At 42.9% G+C, this 16,694-nt stretch overlaps 1 pseudogene; it reads left to right on the top strand.

Annotated features, from left to right (window-relative positions):
* The first annotated feature begins 10,603 nt into the window (after window positions 1-10,603).
* Window positions 10,604-11,869, top strand: LOC134357703 (sin3 histone deacetylase corepressor complex component SDS3-like; annotated as a pseudogene).
* Window positions 11,870-16,694: the final 4,825 nt, after the last annotated feature.

Below are 16,694 nucleotides of genomic sequence, written 5' to 3'. Positions count from 1 at the left end.
GAACAGTCATTGTTGGAGAGGTCTGAGTCAGAGTAGTAAGGCTTTGGCTCAACAAGGCTTCATTGAGAACAGGTGGAGGCAAGATAAGTAGGTAAGTTGCTTCCTTAATTATTTAAATTTTGAGGGAATAGGGGTTAGACCATAAGACCATAAAATATAGGAGCAGAAGTAGGCCATTTGGCCCATTGAGTCTGCTCCGCCATTCAATCGTGGGCTGATCCAATTCTTCCAGTCATCCACAACCCCCTGCCTTCACCCCACACCCCTTGATGCCCTGGCTAATCAAGAACCTATCTATTTCTGCCGTAAATACATCCAATGACTTGGCCTCCACAGCCGCTCACGGAAACAAATTCCACAGATCCCTCTGACTAAAGTAATTTCTCTGCATCTCAGCTCTAAATGGACGTCTTCAATCCTGAAGTCGTGCTCTCTTGTCCTAGGATCCCCTACCATGGGAAATAACTTCACCATATCTAATCTGTTCAGTCATTTTAATATTCAGAATGCTTCTATGAGATCCCCCCTCATTCTCCTGAACTCCATGGAATACAGCCTGAGCTGCCAGATGTTTCTCATACTGTAAGCCTTTCAATCCTGGAATCATTCTTCTGAATCTTCTCTGAACCCTCTACAATCTCAGTATATCCTTTCTAAAATAAGGAGCCCAAAACTGCACACAGTACTCCAAGTGTGGTCTCACGAGTGCCTTATAGAGACTCAACATCACATCCCTGCTCCTATATTCTATACCTCTAGAAAGGAATGGCAACATTGCATTTGCCTTTTTCACAACTGACTCAACCTGGAGGTTAACCTTTAGGGTATCTTGCACAAGGATTCCCAAGTCTCTTTGCATCTCTGCATTTTGAATTCTGTCCTCATCTAAATAATAGTCTGCCTGTTTATTTCTTCCACCAAAGTTCATGACCATACACTTTCCAACATTGTATTTAATTTGCCACTTCTTTGCCCATTCCCCAAAACTATCTAACTCTCTCTGCAGGCTCTCTGCATCCTCAACACTACCTGCTCTTCCACCTATCACTGTATCATCAGCAAACTTAGCCACAAATCCATTAATCCTATAGTCCAAATCATTGACATACATCGCAAAAAGCAGCAGTCCCAACACCGACTCCTGTGGAACTCCACTGCTAATCTGCAGCCAACAAGAATAGGATCCCTTTGTTCCTACTCTCTGTTTTCTGCCAACCAGCCAATGCTCCACCCATGCTAGTAACTTCCCTGTAATTCCACAGGCTCTTTTCTTGCTAAGCAGCCCCATGTGCAGCACCTTTCAAAGGCCTTCTGAAAATCCAAATACCCCACGTCTACTGCATCTCCTTTGACTACCCTGCTTGTAGCTTCCTCAAAGAATTGCAGTAGGTTTGTCAGGCAGGATTTTCCTTTCAGGAAACCCTGCTGGCTTTGGCCTATCATGTGCCTCCATGTACTCCATAATCTCATCCCTAACAATCGATTCCAACAACTTCCCAACCATTGATGTCAGGCTAACAGGTCTACAATTACCTTTCTGTAGCCTCCCACCCTTCTTAAATAGTGGAGTAACATTTGCAATTTGCCAGTCATCCGGTACAATACCAGAATCTATCAATTCTTGAAAGATCATTGTTAATGCCTCCACAGTCTCTCCAGCTACTTCCTTCAGAACCCGAGGGTGCATTCCATCAGGTCCAAGAGGCTTATCCACCTTCAGACCATTAAGCTTCCTGAGCACCTTCTCAGTCGTAATTTTCACTGCACAAACTTCACTTCCGTAACACTCTTGAATGTCCGGCATACGCAGACATCTTCTACTGTGAAGACTGATGCAAAATACGCATTCAATTCCTCTGTCATCACCGCATCTCTCATTACAATATCTCCAGTGTCATTTTGTATTGGTCCTCTATCCACCCTCGACTCTCTTTTACCCTTTATATACTTAAAAAAGCTTTTAGTATCTTCTTTGATATTAATCGCCAATTTCCTTTCATAATTTATCTTTTCCTTCCTACTGACCTTCTTAGTTTCTTTCTGCAAGTTTTTAAAAGCTTCTCGATCCTCTATTTTCCCACTAGCTCTGGCTTCCTTGTATGCCCTCTCTTTTGCTTTTACTTTGGCTCTGACTTCACTTGTCAGCCATGGTAGTGTTCTTCTTCCCCTTGAAAATTTCTTCTTATTTGGAATATATCTCTCTTGCACTTCCCTCATTTTTCACAGAAACTCCAGCCATTGCTGTTCTGCTGTCCTTCCTGTAAATGCCTCTTTCCAGTCAACTTCAGTCTGCTTGCCTCTCATACCATTGTAATTTCCTTTCGTCCACTGAAATACTGACACAATGGATTTTGTTTTTTCCCTCTCAAATTTCAATGTGAATTCGATCATATTGTGATCACTGTTCCCTAAGGGTTCCTTAACCTTAAGCTCCCTTATCACCTCGGGATCATTGCACAACACCCAATACAGCACAGCCAATCCCCTAGTGCGCTCAAAAACAAGCTGTTCTAAAAAGCCATCCCTTAGACATTCTACAAATTCTCTCTCGAGGTCCAGTACTGACCTGGTTTTCCCAATCCACTTTCATGTTAAAATCCCCAACGATTATCATCACATTGCCTTTCTGAAATGCCTTTTCTATCTCCTGCTGTAATTTGTAATCCACATCCCGGCTGCTGTTTGGAGGCCTGTATAAAACTGCTATTAGGGTCCTTTTACCCTTGCCATTTCTTAACTCAACCCATAGAGACTCTACACATTCCAATCCTATGTCATCTCTTTCCAATGATTTACTATTATTTCTTATTCACAGAGCCACACCAGCCCCTCTCCCTACTAACCTATCTTTCCAATACACCGTATATCCTTGGACGTTCAGCTCCCAATTGCAGCCATTCTTTAGCCAAGTTTTAGAGATGGCCATAACATCATATATGCCAATCTGTAGCTGAATTTCAAGATCGTCCATTTTATTTCTAAGGCTACGTGCATTCAAATATATCACTTTCAGTCCTGTATTTGTTGTTTTCTGTTTTAACTGCACCATGCCACTGGCTGTGATTAAGCCTCATCGCCTGCCTGTTCTTTCTATGATCTCTGCTGAATGCTATCTTTGATTTATTTTTGTTTTCCCCTTCCTCAACCCTATCACTCCGGTTCCCATCCACCTGTCAAATTAGTTTAAACCCTCCCAAACAGCTCTACAGAGACAGTGTTCTGGTCTGGGTGTCAAAGTGGGATTTCCAGGAGACTCCCAGCCTCCCCAGTGGCCACATCTGCGTCAGGTGCATCAAGCTGCAGCTCCTTAGAGACTGTGTTAGGAAATTGGCACTGCAGCTCGATGACTTTCAGCTTGTTAGGGAAAGTGAAGCAGAGACAGACAAGAGCTACAGGGAGGCAGTCGTCCCAAGGCTACAGGAGACAGATAAATGGGTGACTGTCTGGAGTGGGAAGGGGGAACGTCAGATAGTGGAGAACACCCCTGTTGCCATCCCTCTCAAAAATAAATACTCCATTTTGAGTACTACTCGGGTGGGGGGGGGGGACGTACCTGGGGGAAGTGAAAGGCGGCCATGCCTCTGGCACTGAGTCCGGCTCTGTGGCTCAGAAGGGTAGGGAACTGAAGAGGATGGCAGCAGTAAAAGGGGACTCAATAGTCAGGGGGACAGATAAACAATTCTATAGATGCAAAAAGGAAACACGGATGGTAGACTGCCTCCCAGGTGCCAGGGCCTTGAGATGTTTCTGGACGCATCCACAATTTCCTGAAAAGGGAAAGTAGGTAGCCAGAGGTCGTGGTACATATTGGTACCAATGACATAGGTTGAAAAGGGAGGGGTCCTGAAAAAAAGAATACAGTACAAGGAGTTAGGAAGGAAGCTGAGAAGCAAGACCTCAAGGGTAGTAATCTCGGAATTCAGCAGAGCAGTGATGGCTAGAGATTCTGGGAATAGTTCACAAGGCACAGGACAGATACGTCCTAGAGGAAGAAGTTCTCAAATGGCGGGGGTAGGGAACCGTGGCTAACAAAGAAGTTAAAGACTGTATAAAAGCAAAGGAAAGGGCATACAGGTAGCAAAGGTGAGGATGATTGGAAAACTTTCAAAGTGCAACAAAAGGCAACTAAAAAAGCTATAAGAAGGGAAAAGATGAAATATGTGGGTAAACTAGCCAACAATGTAAAGCAGGATACTAAAAGCTTTTTTCAGTTATAGAAAGAGTAAAAGGGAGGTAAGAGTTGATATTGGACCACTGGACAATGATGCTGGTGAGGTCGTATCGGGGGATAAAGAAATGGCAGATGAACTGAATGGCTACTTTGCATCTGGCTTCACTGTGGAAGACATCAGCAGTGTGCTAGAGATCGGTGAGTATCAGAGAGCAGAAATAAAAGAAATCATGCTAGGCAAACTCAAAGGTTTTAAGGTGGATAAGTCGACTGGACCAGGTGGACTAACTCTCAGAGTCCTGAAGGAGGTTGCTGAAGAGATAATGGATGCATTGTTCATGATCTTGCAAGAATCACTTGATTCTGATATGAGCCAGCAGGTTTATAACTACATGATTGGTGTAACATGATTGTAAGGAAGGACTTGATTCTGGCATGGTCCCGTAGCACTGGAAAATTGCACATGTCACTGTGCTCTTCAAGAAGGGAGGAAGGCTAAAGAAAGGAAATTATAGGCCAGTTAACCTAACCTCAGTGGTTGGGAAAGTGTTGGGGTCTATTATTAAGGATGAGGTTTCAAGGTACTTGGAGACTAATGATAAAATAAGTCAAAGACAGCATGGTTTCTGTAAAGGGAAATCTTGCCTGACAAATCTGTTAGAGTTCTTCGAGGAAGTAACAAGCATGATGGAAAAGGAGAGGCATTAGATGTCATTTACTTGGATTTTCAGAAGGCATTTGATAAGGTGCCACACGAGAGGCTACTTAAAAAGATAAAATCCTATGGAGTTACAGGAAAGATACTGGCATGGATAGCGGAATGGCTGACAGACAGGAGGCAGCGAGTGGGATAAAAGGGGTTTTCTGGTTGGCTGCCAGTGACTAGTGGTGTTTCTCAGGGGTCAGTATTGGGACTGCTACTTTTCATATTGTTTGTCAATGATTTGGATAATGGAATTGATGGCTTTGTGGCAAAGACTGTGGATGATACGAAGGTGGAATGGTAGGTAGTGCTGAGGAAGCAATGCGATTGCAGTAGGACTTAGACAAATTGGAAGAATGGGGGAAAAAGTGGCTGATGGAATACAGTGTTGGGAAATGTATGATGATGCATTTTGGTAAAAGGAGCAATAGTGCGGACTATTATCTAAATGGGGAGAAGGTTCAAACATCAGAGGTGCAGAGGGACTTGGGAGTCCTTATGCAAGACTCCCATAAGGTTAATTTACAGGTTAAGTCTGTGGTAGAGAAGGCAAATTCAATGTTGGCAATTATTTTAAGGGGAATAGAAAGCAAAGGTATAATGCTGAGCCTTTATAAGACATTATTCAGGCCACACTTGGAGTACTGTCAACAGTTTTGGAATATCTCAGAAAGGATGTGCTGTCATTGGAGAGAGTCCAGAGGAGGTTCACGAGGATGATTCCTGAAATGAAGGAGCTAGCATATGAGGAGAGTTTGGCAGCTTTGGGCCTGTACTCACTGGAAATTAGAAAAATGCAGGGGGATCTCATAGAAACCTACCAAATTTTGAAAGGACTACATAGGGTAGGTGTAGAGAAGATGTCCCCTCTGGTGGGGGTATCCAGAACTAGGACAGAGCCTCAAAATTGAGGGGTGATCCTTTAGTTTAGAGGTAAGGAGGATTTTTTTTAGTCTAGGGAGTAGTAAATCCGTGGAATGTTCTGCTCCGGTGTAGACTGTTACGTACCCCGTAACTGGGTTGCCAAACCAGCAGAAATGGATCACTCAGTTGGAGTCTGGAGTACTAGAACTAAGAAAGTTTTATTAAAGAAACAAGCAACACATTAATCGAAAGGATAATAAATGCAACAGTTCAGCGATGATAAACGCACATGTGCACAGAATTAAGATAACAGCATCAATCAAGCTCTATCATTGTCTAGGGGTAAATGACCAATTTCAAAATGACTCAAAGTTCAGTCCAGTTAGTAGTTCAGTTCGCAGTAATCGTTGCCATGGCGATGGACAAGGTGGGGGAAGAGAGACAGAGAGAACAGGAACAACTGATCATTCAGAACGGCTTCACTCACAGACCAGCGGGATGGCTCACAAGCAACTTTTGGGCGGGTCCTTGGTGATGTCACCTGAGGTCACCGACTGTGACCCCTCCTCCAGATGCGGTCGATCCTCTGCAGTGAACCCGGCACCCAGGCAAGGGCGGACACACACCGGGTTCCCGCTGATCGTACCTTTCCACCCTTGTCGTTGTCTGATGCTTCTCACCCACTCGTGAGAGGCGCACCGCTTCCAGGGTCTCGTTACCTCGGGTGGCGTGTGTGTCTGTCTTAGCGAACCTGTCCCTTTTTATCCCCCTGCTGGGGTATCGCCTGTCCATCACTTCAAACAGTTCAGGGTTCAAAGGGGGGAGCCGCTCCAGACAGCTCTCTCTCCCACATCCCTTCATTACACATCTCCAGACGCTGCTCCATTGTTCCTTATCTCTCCTTCCCCTGAGGGCAGGTGGCAGACCAACTGCTGATGCCACTGATGCTAGCCCAGGCCAGCAAACATCTTAATTTTATGTGTATTCTCGTAACAAGACCAAGACCATGCGTATATTTAAGGCAGAAGTTGACCGTTTCCAGATCGGCCAGGGTATCAAAGGATATGGTGAGAAGGCAGGTGTGTGGGGTTGTGTGGGATCCAGGATCAGCCATGATGAAATGGCGGAGCAGACTCAATGGGCTGAACGGACTAATTCTGCCCCTATGTCTTATGGTCTAAGTTAGGGGTCCCCAACCATTTTTGCACCATGGACTGGTTTAATATTGACAATAATCTTGCAGACCAGCCGACGGTAGGGGGGGCGGGGTGTTAATCACGACCGGAATATAAGTGATAAGTCAACTATAAGTCACTTATACGTGGCTAATATACTGAATTTCATTTCTAAAAGGGTTTATCTAATGAAATTAATATTAAACACAGCGCATATTTTCCTCGCAGGAATACAGTGATATGTCAATTATAAGACACTTATAAGTCAATAACATTATAGCATTTTAAATAACGTTTGGATATTAAACACACAGCACATATTTTCCCCGTATGAACATATAAAATCATTGCAACACACCAATATCACTCAATCAGTGGGTGGCCTGGGCTTGTATCCCTGCAACGAGACGGTGCCATCAAGGGGTGATGAGAGACAGCGATACTCGAAGAGGGTTCCTTATATTCCGCAATTTACTTTTCGTTGCATTCATTGCAGAAAATCCTGCTTCGCAGAGATATGAGGTTGGAAATGGAAGCAGCGTTTTCAGTGCTTTCGTGGCTATCTCAGGATATTCAGCCTTGACTTTGATCCAGAATGCCGGCAGACATGTTATGTCAAACATACTTTTCAGCCCGCCATCATTTGCAAGCTCGCGGAGTTGATCTTCTTCCTGCGCTGACATGGATGATTCACCGGGGACATTCACAAATGGATCACGGACCCATTCCTTTGCACGTCTTGGATCATTTGCAGTTAGGAAGTAACGCTCGCATTCTGTCAACAATGAAGATAGGTGATCGCCCACCAGCTGTGAGAAAGACGGTGCAGCCTCAGTCTCCCCCAAAATCCCAGCTAATGTTGGGAACATGTCAAATATGCCCCTGTCCACTCGCCATCCCCACAGTTCCAGTCTGGCTTTGAAAGCAGACACTTTATCTGCCAACCTGAAGACAGTTGTCATTCTCCCCTGAAGTGACAAATTGAGTTCATTGAGCAGGTTGAAGATGTCACACGGATAAGCCAGTTTTGCTATTCACTCCTCGTCACTGAGGTGTGCAGCCAGTGGTGACTTTTTTCCTGAAAGAAATCTCTGTAGCTGCTCTCTTATCTCAAAACTCCTAGCCAGGGCTCTCCCCCTTGATAGCCACCTGACTTCAGTGTGTAAGAGAAGCATTTGTGCTCTGCATCCAATTCCTCGCAAAGCTGCTCAAACAGACGTTTCTTAGCCTTAGCAATACAGCTAGCCACTAAGTACGACACTCTCAGAGCAGCAGCATTTGTGGAGGTGGTGACTCTTAGCACTTGCTTCTGTCCCGCTTCCTCACGTTTTTTCAACTCAAAAAACTGAAGGGGTTTGTCTTTAAGTGCAGAGTGCTTGGGCTCAAGGTTCTGAAGCAGTTTTGAGGGCTTCATTGTCTCATTAGACAGCTTGTCTCCACATATCACACACAGGGGGCTTGGAGCGTGCGAGTCACCGGTCGCAATAAAGCCATATTTTACGTACGACTCGTCGTATTTTCTGTTGAAAGAAGCTTTGTTTTTTTTGTAGTCTCAGCTGTCTCTGCGTTATCATCATCATTAGGCCTTTTATATCCCCTACCACCTCTTCTAAAGAAACTTTCAAGTGACATTTTTTTTTACTCATCATACCGCCAAATCATATTGTTTCCTTGCAGCCTGGTAGCACATACTTTGCGGCCCGGTACCAGTCCACAGCCCGGTGGTTGGGGACCGCTGGTCTAAGTAGACAGAATATGCTTGCCTAGAAATTCAATGCATCATGCTTTTTCAGGATAATCACGTAGGAAATGTTTATTTCTCCCTATACCGTATGGCCTACAGTATAATAAGGGACTACTATATTATCCTGAATGCGCTATTAGGCACGTATTGATCTGTATGTGTGTGCTGAGTTCAATTTCTGCCAGTAAAGAACCATGACCTTTAGCTCCCGTCTCCAGCATTTTTATTAATAACATTGTTGTGTAACCAGGCCACCTACACAACCACAGGAATTCTGCAGATGCTGGAAATTCAAGCAACACACATCAAAGTTGCTGGTGAACGCAGCAGGCCAAGCAGCATCTGTAGGAAGAGGTACAGTTGATGTTTCAGGCCGAGACCCTTCGTCAGGACTTCAAATTGGCAACAAGGTTAATGAACCTACATTGTATCGGAATGCTGTGTTTTAATTGATAACAACACTTGGAAGAAGAGCGCAAGGAACGAGCCAAGGAGCGGGAGAAGGAGGCAGAGCGAGGCCACAAGTCTGAAAGGAAGCGGGAGCACAGCTGGGGTCGGGAACATCAGGAGACCAAGAGGCATAGTCGGAGCTGCAGCACATCCAGCCAAGACCACAGCCGGCACTGACCCCCAGGGGCTGAGGGTCTGCCTGCCCCAGAAGGGAGATAAAAAGGAGCGACACACATCTAGATGGAGTGCGCTCGTGGCGCTCGCAAAAAGGACACGTGAGTAAAAAAGAAAACAAGGAGAAAATGGGGATAAATTAACATAACAAAGATGGCAATGATTGGAACCATTACAGCATTTGATAGTGGCATTGAAGACTGGGCAACTTACATTGAGAGAGTGGAGTTATATTGTGAAGCTAACGGTGTTAATGATGAAAAGAAAGCCAGCATCTTACTCAGTATTATGGGAGCAAAAATGTACGGGCTACTACAGAGCTTGTTAACCCCGAAAAGCCAGCTGACAAAACATTCAAGCAAATAGTAGACACTCTCCAACTGCACTTAAACCTCAAACCATTGGTCATTGCTGAAAGATTTAAATTTCACAAACGGAATCAGAGCAAAAATGAAAGCATTTCTGAATATTGTGCTGAATTGTGCAAATTATCACAACATCGTCAACTTGGAGCTGGTCTATCGGACGCATTGAGGGACAGGTTAGTGTGTAGCAAGCACTGTGACCAAAACTCCTGGGTGAAAAAGACCTTACATTAGAGAAGGCGCTGAAAATTGCAATATCAATGGAATCAGCAGCACGGGGTACTTCAGAAATACAACAAAAATCTCTGGAATATGCTACGAATAAAATGTCACTGAACAGAAATGAAGGAAAGAAATGTTGTGGGAACATGTCACATGACCTGATGACTGTTGGTTTAAAGACAAAGAATGCAGAAACTGTGGCAAATGGGGCCACACTGGTAAAGTATGCAAAGCTAGTAAACAACAGAAAAAGGACAAAATACAGAGAAACAAGCAACCCCAGAAAGGAAAACACAATAATGTACACAAAATGGAAGAAAGCAGTTCTGATGAAAATGACTCAGACGGAAGTGAATTGTCTTGTCTGCAACTTCACAGCGTGAAAGAGACAGATGATCGAAGAGTAATAAGGATCACTCCACAAGTGGCAGACATGAGACTGAAAATAGGCTCAGCTTTTACAGTGATCTCTGTACACAACTACAAACGACTGTTTTCTCACATACCTCTGAAACGAATTAAATTACTGCTAAGGATAGAAAGTGCATCCCAAAGGTAAAATTAAAGAGGCAGTGACCTATGGAGACAAAACACAGCAGCTGAACCTCTATGTACTGAAAAATGGAGGACCACCATTCACCACTAGGTCGTGAATGGCTCAGGAAAATCCAGTTGGATTGGCACACCATCAAGGCACTAGATGTGTCAACAAAGGACGGCAGCTCAGCGGGGAAGATGTCCGCAGCTCTCCTCTCACCCATTGCCGACTATTAGAATGAGGAGGAGGAGCTAGACAGCGTCAACGATGAGGACGAACGCAGTATCTCTGGCCGCGACTCGGATGAAGATACAGAGGATGCAAGTGAAACAGATATTGCCAATAAGCAGGATGATGAAGACTACCTGGAAGTAAAAGAGCAGAGCAGACGTACCAGGAGAAATTGACATCTCTCAAAAGACAGCTACAGCAGTTACAGGAAGGCACTTTGCACGAGTATCAGAAAAGGATGAAGAAACTAGAATAACAATACAAGGAAAGAACACAAAATGCAGAGCTTTTTCTGCAACTGGAGACAGAACAAGTGGAAAGGAATTATATTAAAGAGAAGAAAGCAACAGTGAAGGAATTTGAAGATAAAAGGATTGTGTTAGAAGAAACAGATGATTGAGAATGAGAGGCTAACAATGGAACTCACAGGAGATTCCATGGAGGTAAAGCCAATAATGACTAGGAAACTAAGGAGGAGACCCAATGACCCTGCTCCAATTACAGACAAAAGAAGAAAACCTGCACCTGTGCAGTTAACAACAGGAATTCTGCAGATGCTGGAAATTCAAGCAACATACATCAAAGTTGCTGGTGAACGCAGCAGGCCAGGCAGCATCTCTAGGAAGAGGTACAGTCGACGTTTCAGGCCGAGACCCTTTGTCAGGACTAACTGAAGGAAGAGTAAGTAAGAGATTTGAAAGTGGGAGGGGGAGGGGGAGATCCAAAATGATAGGAGAAGACAGGAGGGGGAGGGATGGAGCCAAGAGCTGGACAGATGATTGTTAAATTACCTGTTAACAGATGAACAGATAATGGAAGATCTGCAAATTCTCAATAAGCTTAAATTTCCGAAAAGAGCAGCATCTCCATCTTCTCCTAAGCATCTTCCCAGCACTCCTGCTGAATCACCAGCACAAAGATTTGAAGCACGAATAGAAGATGGGAAGTTATATTACGATAAGAGATGGTATCATAAAGGTCAGGCTGTCTATTTGGAATCTAAAGAGAATACGAAGATTGGCTGTGTAATTAGATCAGTTGGAACAAATGAGATATGGGTAAGGAAGACAAGTGATAGCACAAAGATGCATATATATCTAGGACAGCTGCATAGAGGAGTCTTCATTATATGGAGGCGATCTGCTGCCTAGAACTCTTAGCAAGTTGGAGGCACACATCTTCTTAACTCCCTATGCTCAGAGGTCAACTTTTCATGACTTTTATATTGAAATCGGTATTAAAACAAACAAGTTTATTGACAGACTGAAGAACACACTATTTAAAGACACTTTCCAATGCCATCTCAGTTTTGATGATTGTACATATTTTTAAGAATAACATTCATCTTTTCACGGATTTCATTTTTGTCATCTTTGCAAGATGGAGGTGACTACTCTTTATGGCTGGAACCTGCCAATTTGTGGATTGTTTAATTTATTCCAGACAATAGAGTGAAGACCTATTTGCTTCAGTGCCAGGCAAGCTAGAGAAAACCCCCCGCCCAGAGACTTGAGTTATAAATGGGTCTTAGACCAAAAGTAAAGAAAAGGCTTGTTATAATTTGATATTATTACATTACTTTGTCATAATTTGGTATTATTAAGTTACTAAGTAAACAAATGGTAGGTATTTGTATGTTAACGGTAAATATATTTGTTTAGCATAGTGCCCCAGAAAAAAAAAGTTGATACACTATTAAAATAAAAAGGGGGGGGAGTGTACCGTATAGCCTACATTAGAATAAGGGACTACTTTATGTTTTAGTAACACATCATTGAATACGCTATTAGGCGCATATTAAGCATACGCTATTAGGCGCGTATTGATCTGTACGTGTGTGCCGAGTTCAGTTTCTGCCAGTAAAGAACCATGAACCTTAGCTCCCAACTCCAGCGTTTTTATTAATAACACTGTTGTGTAACCAGGCTGCATACACAACACTCCCCTAAAGTAAATTGCTACAGAGACCATTTCTAAGTCATCTTTCGTCACACTGGAAATTTAACTGGGCAGTTCCATATGTACATTACCTCTGTGCCTCAAATCAATTACAGTATCAGATTACAGGGCGTCATTTTGTGCACAATACTCCTTTTTTAAATATTACAGTGTCATGTACCCCGTGAAGGGTTAAAGATCCAGCAGAAATGGAAAACACTTTGGAGTCCGATATTGCCATTAGCTAATAATATTTAATAGTAACTACGCAATATAGTAATATAAAATGCAGATAAATCAAACAGGTTAGCAATGATTATATATAAGTAAGTGTGGAATATATAGGAAAACCAAGCTTCTTCAAGTCTAGAGGTAAATAGATAGTCTTACGATGATGAATAAAGTTAAAGTTCAGTTCAGTTCGTGGTATTGAGTTGAATAGTGATGGAGAGAGAGAGAGGGACAGATTTGAGTCTTCAGGTGAGCTGACACCGTCAATCTTCCCGTTGTCCTCCGAAAAATCTTTTAAAAGTCACTGACTGTGACTTCAACAAAGGGGACCGTTTTTCTGTGGAGGAGCCATAAACCCAGGCAAGGATGGACACATGGACAACTCCCCACTGGTCACTCCCTTTTCACACTGCAAGAGCCACTGATCGATCTGCCTGATTGATCCTCCAAAACCCACTTTTTCTGTGGGCACAACAAAGCTCATTCAGTGTCCAAAAACATGTGCCGCAGGTCTATCATCTGACCTATTTATCTCACTGTACTGAGTACCAACTGTCATTCAAATAACTCCTTTGTCTGTGTAAAAATTGTCACATACCCCGTGATGGGAATAAAGAACCAGCAGAAATAGAAAACACTTTGGAGTCCAGTATTGCTACAAACTAATAATATTTATTAGTAACCACGCAATACAGTAATATAAATGTAAATCAGTCAAACAGGTTATCAATGATTTTATATATATAAATAAGTATATCAGTAAGTGTGGAAACATATGTATGAAAACCAAGTTTCTTTAAGTCTAGGGGTAAAAAGATACAGTCTTACGATGATGAGTTAAGTTCAGTTCAGTTTGTGTTATCGAGTTGAATAGTGATGGAAAGAGAGAGAGGGAGAGGTTTGAGTCTTCAGGTGAGCTGACGCCGTCAATCTTCTCATTGTCCTTCAAACTCCTTTAAATGTCACTGACTGAGACTTTAACAAAGGGGACCGGTTTTCTGTGGTGGAGCTAACCCCCAGGCGTGGGTGGACACATGGACAACTCCCCGCCAGTCAACCCCTTTTCCCTTCCTTCCACTGCAAGAGCGATGGATCGATCCTCTAAAACCCACTTTCCCTGCAGGCACAACAATGCTAATTCAGTGTCCAGACCATGTGTCTGAGGTCTGTATCATCTGACCTCCTATTTATCTCACCGTACTGGGTACCTCCTGTCATTCAAATAATTCCTCCTCTTCCCTCTGTGAAGAAATGCACAAGCAGGTGAACTGTCCTTGAAGTAGAATCAACAACCTGTCTTCGGTCACCATAGCAACTTTTGAGCTGCTCAGTGCCATCTCTGTCCAACTCAGCAGACATCCAAAAGTTAACTAGTTCTTAAAGTGACAGTCCCACAGTTAATCTTCGTCTCTCTCTCTCTTTTACAAAAGCACAGTTAATAGGGGTACTTCAGGATCCCCTCACGCTCCCCTTCCTCAGAGAAAAAAAATTGACGAAGACGGGTTTTTTGTCTAAATATAAATTACAGAGTTTGAAACAATACAGGTAAAATCATCAGATGACTGAGCAAAAATGCGTACAATTTCCAATTTAATATCTGGTTAACTAATCAGCTATAACATTGGTCAGTATCTTTCACATGTTTGATTTTTAAGTCACATTCCTGCAATATCAGACTCCAATTTAACAATCTTCTATTCTTATCCTCCTTCTTAGTTAGAAACATCAACGGATTATAACCCATGTAAACCACAAGTGGTGTCTGGGCAACAGAAAGATTTCGAGGTCTCTGATCATAGGCCTCATAATGTTGTAAGGCCAGAATAAGCGCTAGTAATTCCTTTTCAACAGCTGAATAATTTTTCTGGTGTACATTGAAGTTCTTTGAGAAGTAAGCTACTGGATGTTCAATGTCCTGTAACAGTACTTTGCGTCACTAACATCTATGGCTATAGAAAATGGCTTGGAAAAATCAGGTGCCTTGAGCGCAGGATGATAACACAGGATGGTTTTCAGACATTCAAATGCCTCCTGGCAAAGATCATTCCACACAAATCTTTCACTCTTCCCTCGGAGTTTTGTTAGGGAGAGAGCGATGTTAGCAAAGTTCTTACATAAGTTATGATAATACCCAACCATTCCTAAAAACCTTCTTACAGCTTTCTTACTGGTCAGAACAGGAACCTCAGCAACAGCTTGAACCTTGGCCTGTACAGGAGCCAGTTGGCTTTGGCCTACTACGTAGCCAAGATAAATAACAGTGGCATGGCCAAACTCACTTTCAGCGAGGTTCACAGTAAAATTGGCTTTGGAAAGTCTGTCAAACCATTTTTCTACCTCTGCAATATGCTCTTCCCACGTGTCATTTCAGACCACTAAATCATTGATATGAACTCCTGTGCTTTCTAACCTTCCATCTCAGAACTGATCATTCTTTGAAATGTCTCTGGAGCATTCTTCATCCCAAAGTGTAAAATACTGTACTCATACAGTCTAGACGGTGTCACAAATGCTGATATCTCTTTAGCCCTCTCTGTTAAAGGAACACCCCAGTATCCCTTAAACAAGTCAATCTTAATAAGGTATTTAGCCTTCCCCACTCGACCAATACGGTCATCCATTCCCTTTCTTCGTTCTTTCCTGTTTCCAATTCCTTCTTCAACCATGTTACTTTTCTCAAAGTTCACTCTGTGAAGATGCCATTTCATAGGCGGGGCTGAAGTTATAAAGACGTGATGCACTGCACCTGCGCACCATTTCAAAATGCCAATTAGTCCTTTTACCTGCTTTTGCGGTTTTGGGTCCAACTGATGGACCTTATCAGTAATATTTTCCAAAACAATGGAATTCTGATATCTCGGTGAGTCTAGATTCAGTGGGTAAACATGCTTTTCCACTCCTTTATCAGATTCCATGACTCCATTTTGTTCCATAACAATTTTCCCAGCTGCTATTCTAGCAAACAAGTGTCTTATTTTGACTCGACCATTTTGTAAGCTTTCCTTGGCAAAGTCACAAAGCTTACTAAACCCCTTCCAGAATTTGAAAACATAATTAAACACACTGACACATATTTCTAAATCAGACCATAGTTCTCTGAGTAGGGTCAAAGGTCCTTTTGGCCTGTAACTGAAGACAGGTTCCAACAAACTACCCTTCACTGCCTTCTGAATTGAATCTCCAACAATAAATAAGAGGAGGGGAATCCCCTCATCCCAATTTTTCCCATTTCTCACATAATGTGTTTTAATCATGGGCTTAAGAGTTGAGTTGAGCCATTCCAAGCCTCCCTTGGACTCTGTGTGATACGTAGATGACACCATGTGCTTAGCTTCCACTTCTCTAACTATCCCCTGGAATGTTCTAGAAGTAAAGTTACTGCCCTGGTCACACTGAATTTCTCTGGGCAGACCTACCAGTGTATAAAACTTTCTGAATGCAGTTACCACAGTCTTGGCCTCGGTGTCTTCAAAAGACACTGCTTCAGGGAACCTAGACACAGCACACACAATTATTAACACATACTGAATAACCTCACCTTGACAGGTATGTTACAATTCACAATATCCTTCCTTAAACTAGGCCAGTAAAATTTCTTCATAATCCTATTCACTGTCTCTCTCACTCCATGATGTCCACCTAAAGGCATACTGTAAGCCATGTTTAAAATTTCAGCCCTGTAACCTTCCAGAACCACCACGTGACTTGCAGGCACTGTGGCTGGTCTCCACCTCCTCGTCAACACCCTATCTTTAAGGTAATGTCCTACTAACGCTCTCTGAACCTCCTCTCATATGAGAGATATCTCCTTTAAAGCCACCATTTCAGAATCTCGCTTCTGTTCCTCTGTAAATTCCTTCCTCAATAAGGACAAACCTTTCTCATACA

Source organism: Mobula hypostoma, chromosome 2, assembly GCF_963921235.1.
Source record: "Mobula hypostoma chromosome 2, sMobHyp1.1, whole genome shotgun sequence".
Lineage (NCBI taxonomy): Eukaryota > Metazoa > Chordata > Chondrichthyes > Myliobatiformes > Myliobatidae > Mobula > Mobula hypostoma.
Note: the sequence above shows the minus strand (reverse complement) of the source record. Positions and strands in the feature narration are given on the sequence as shown.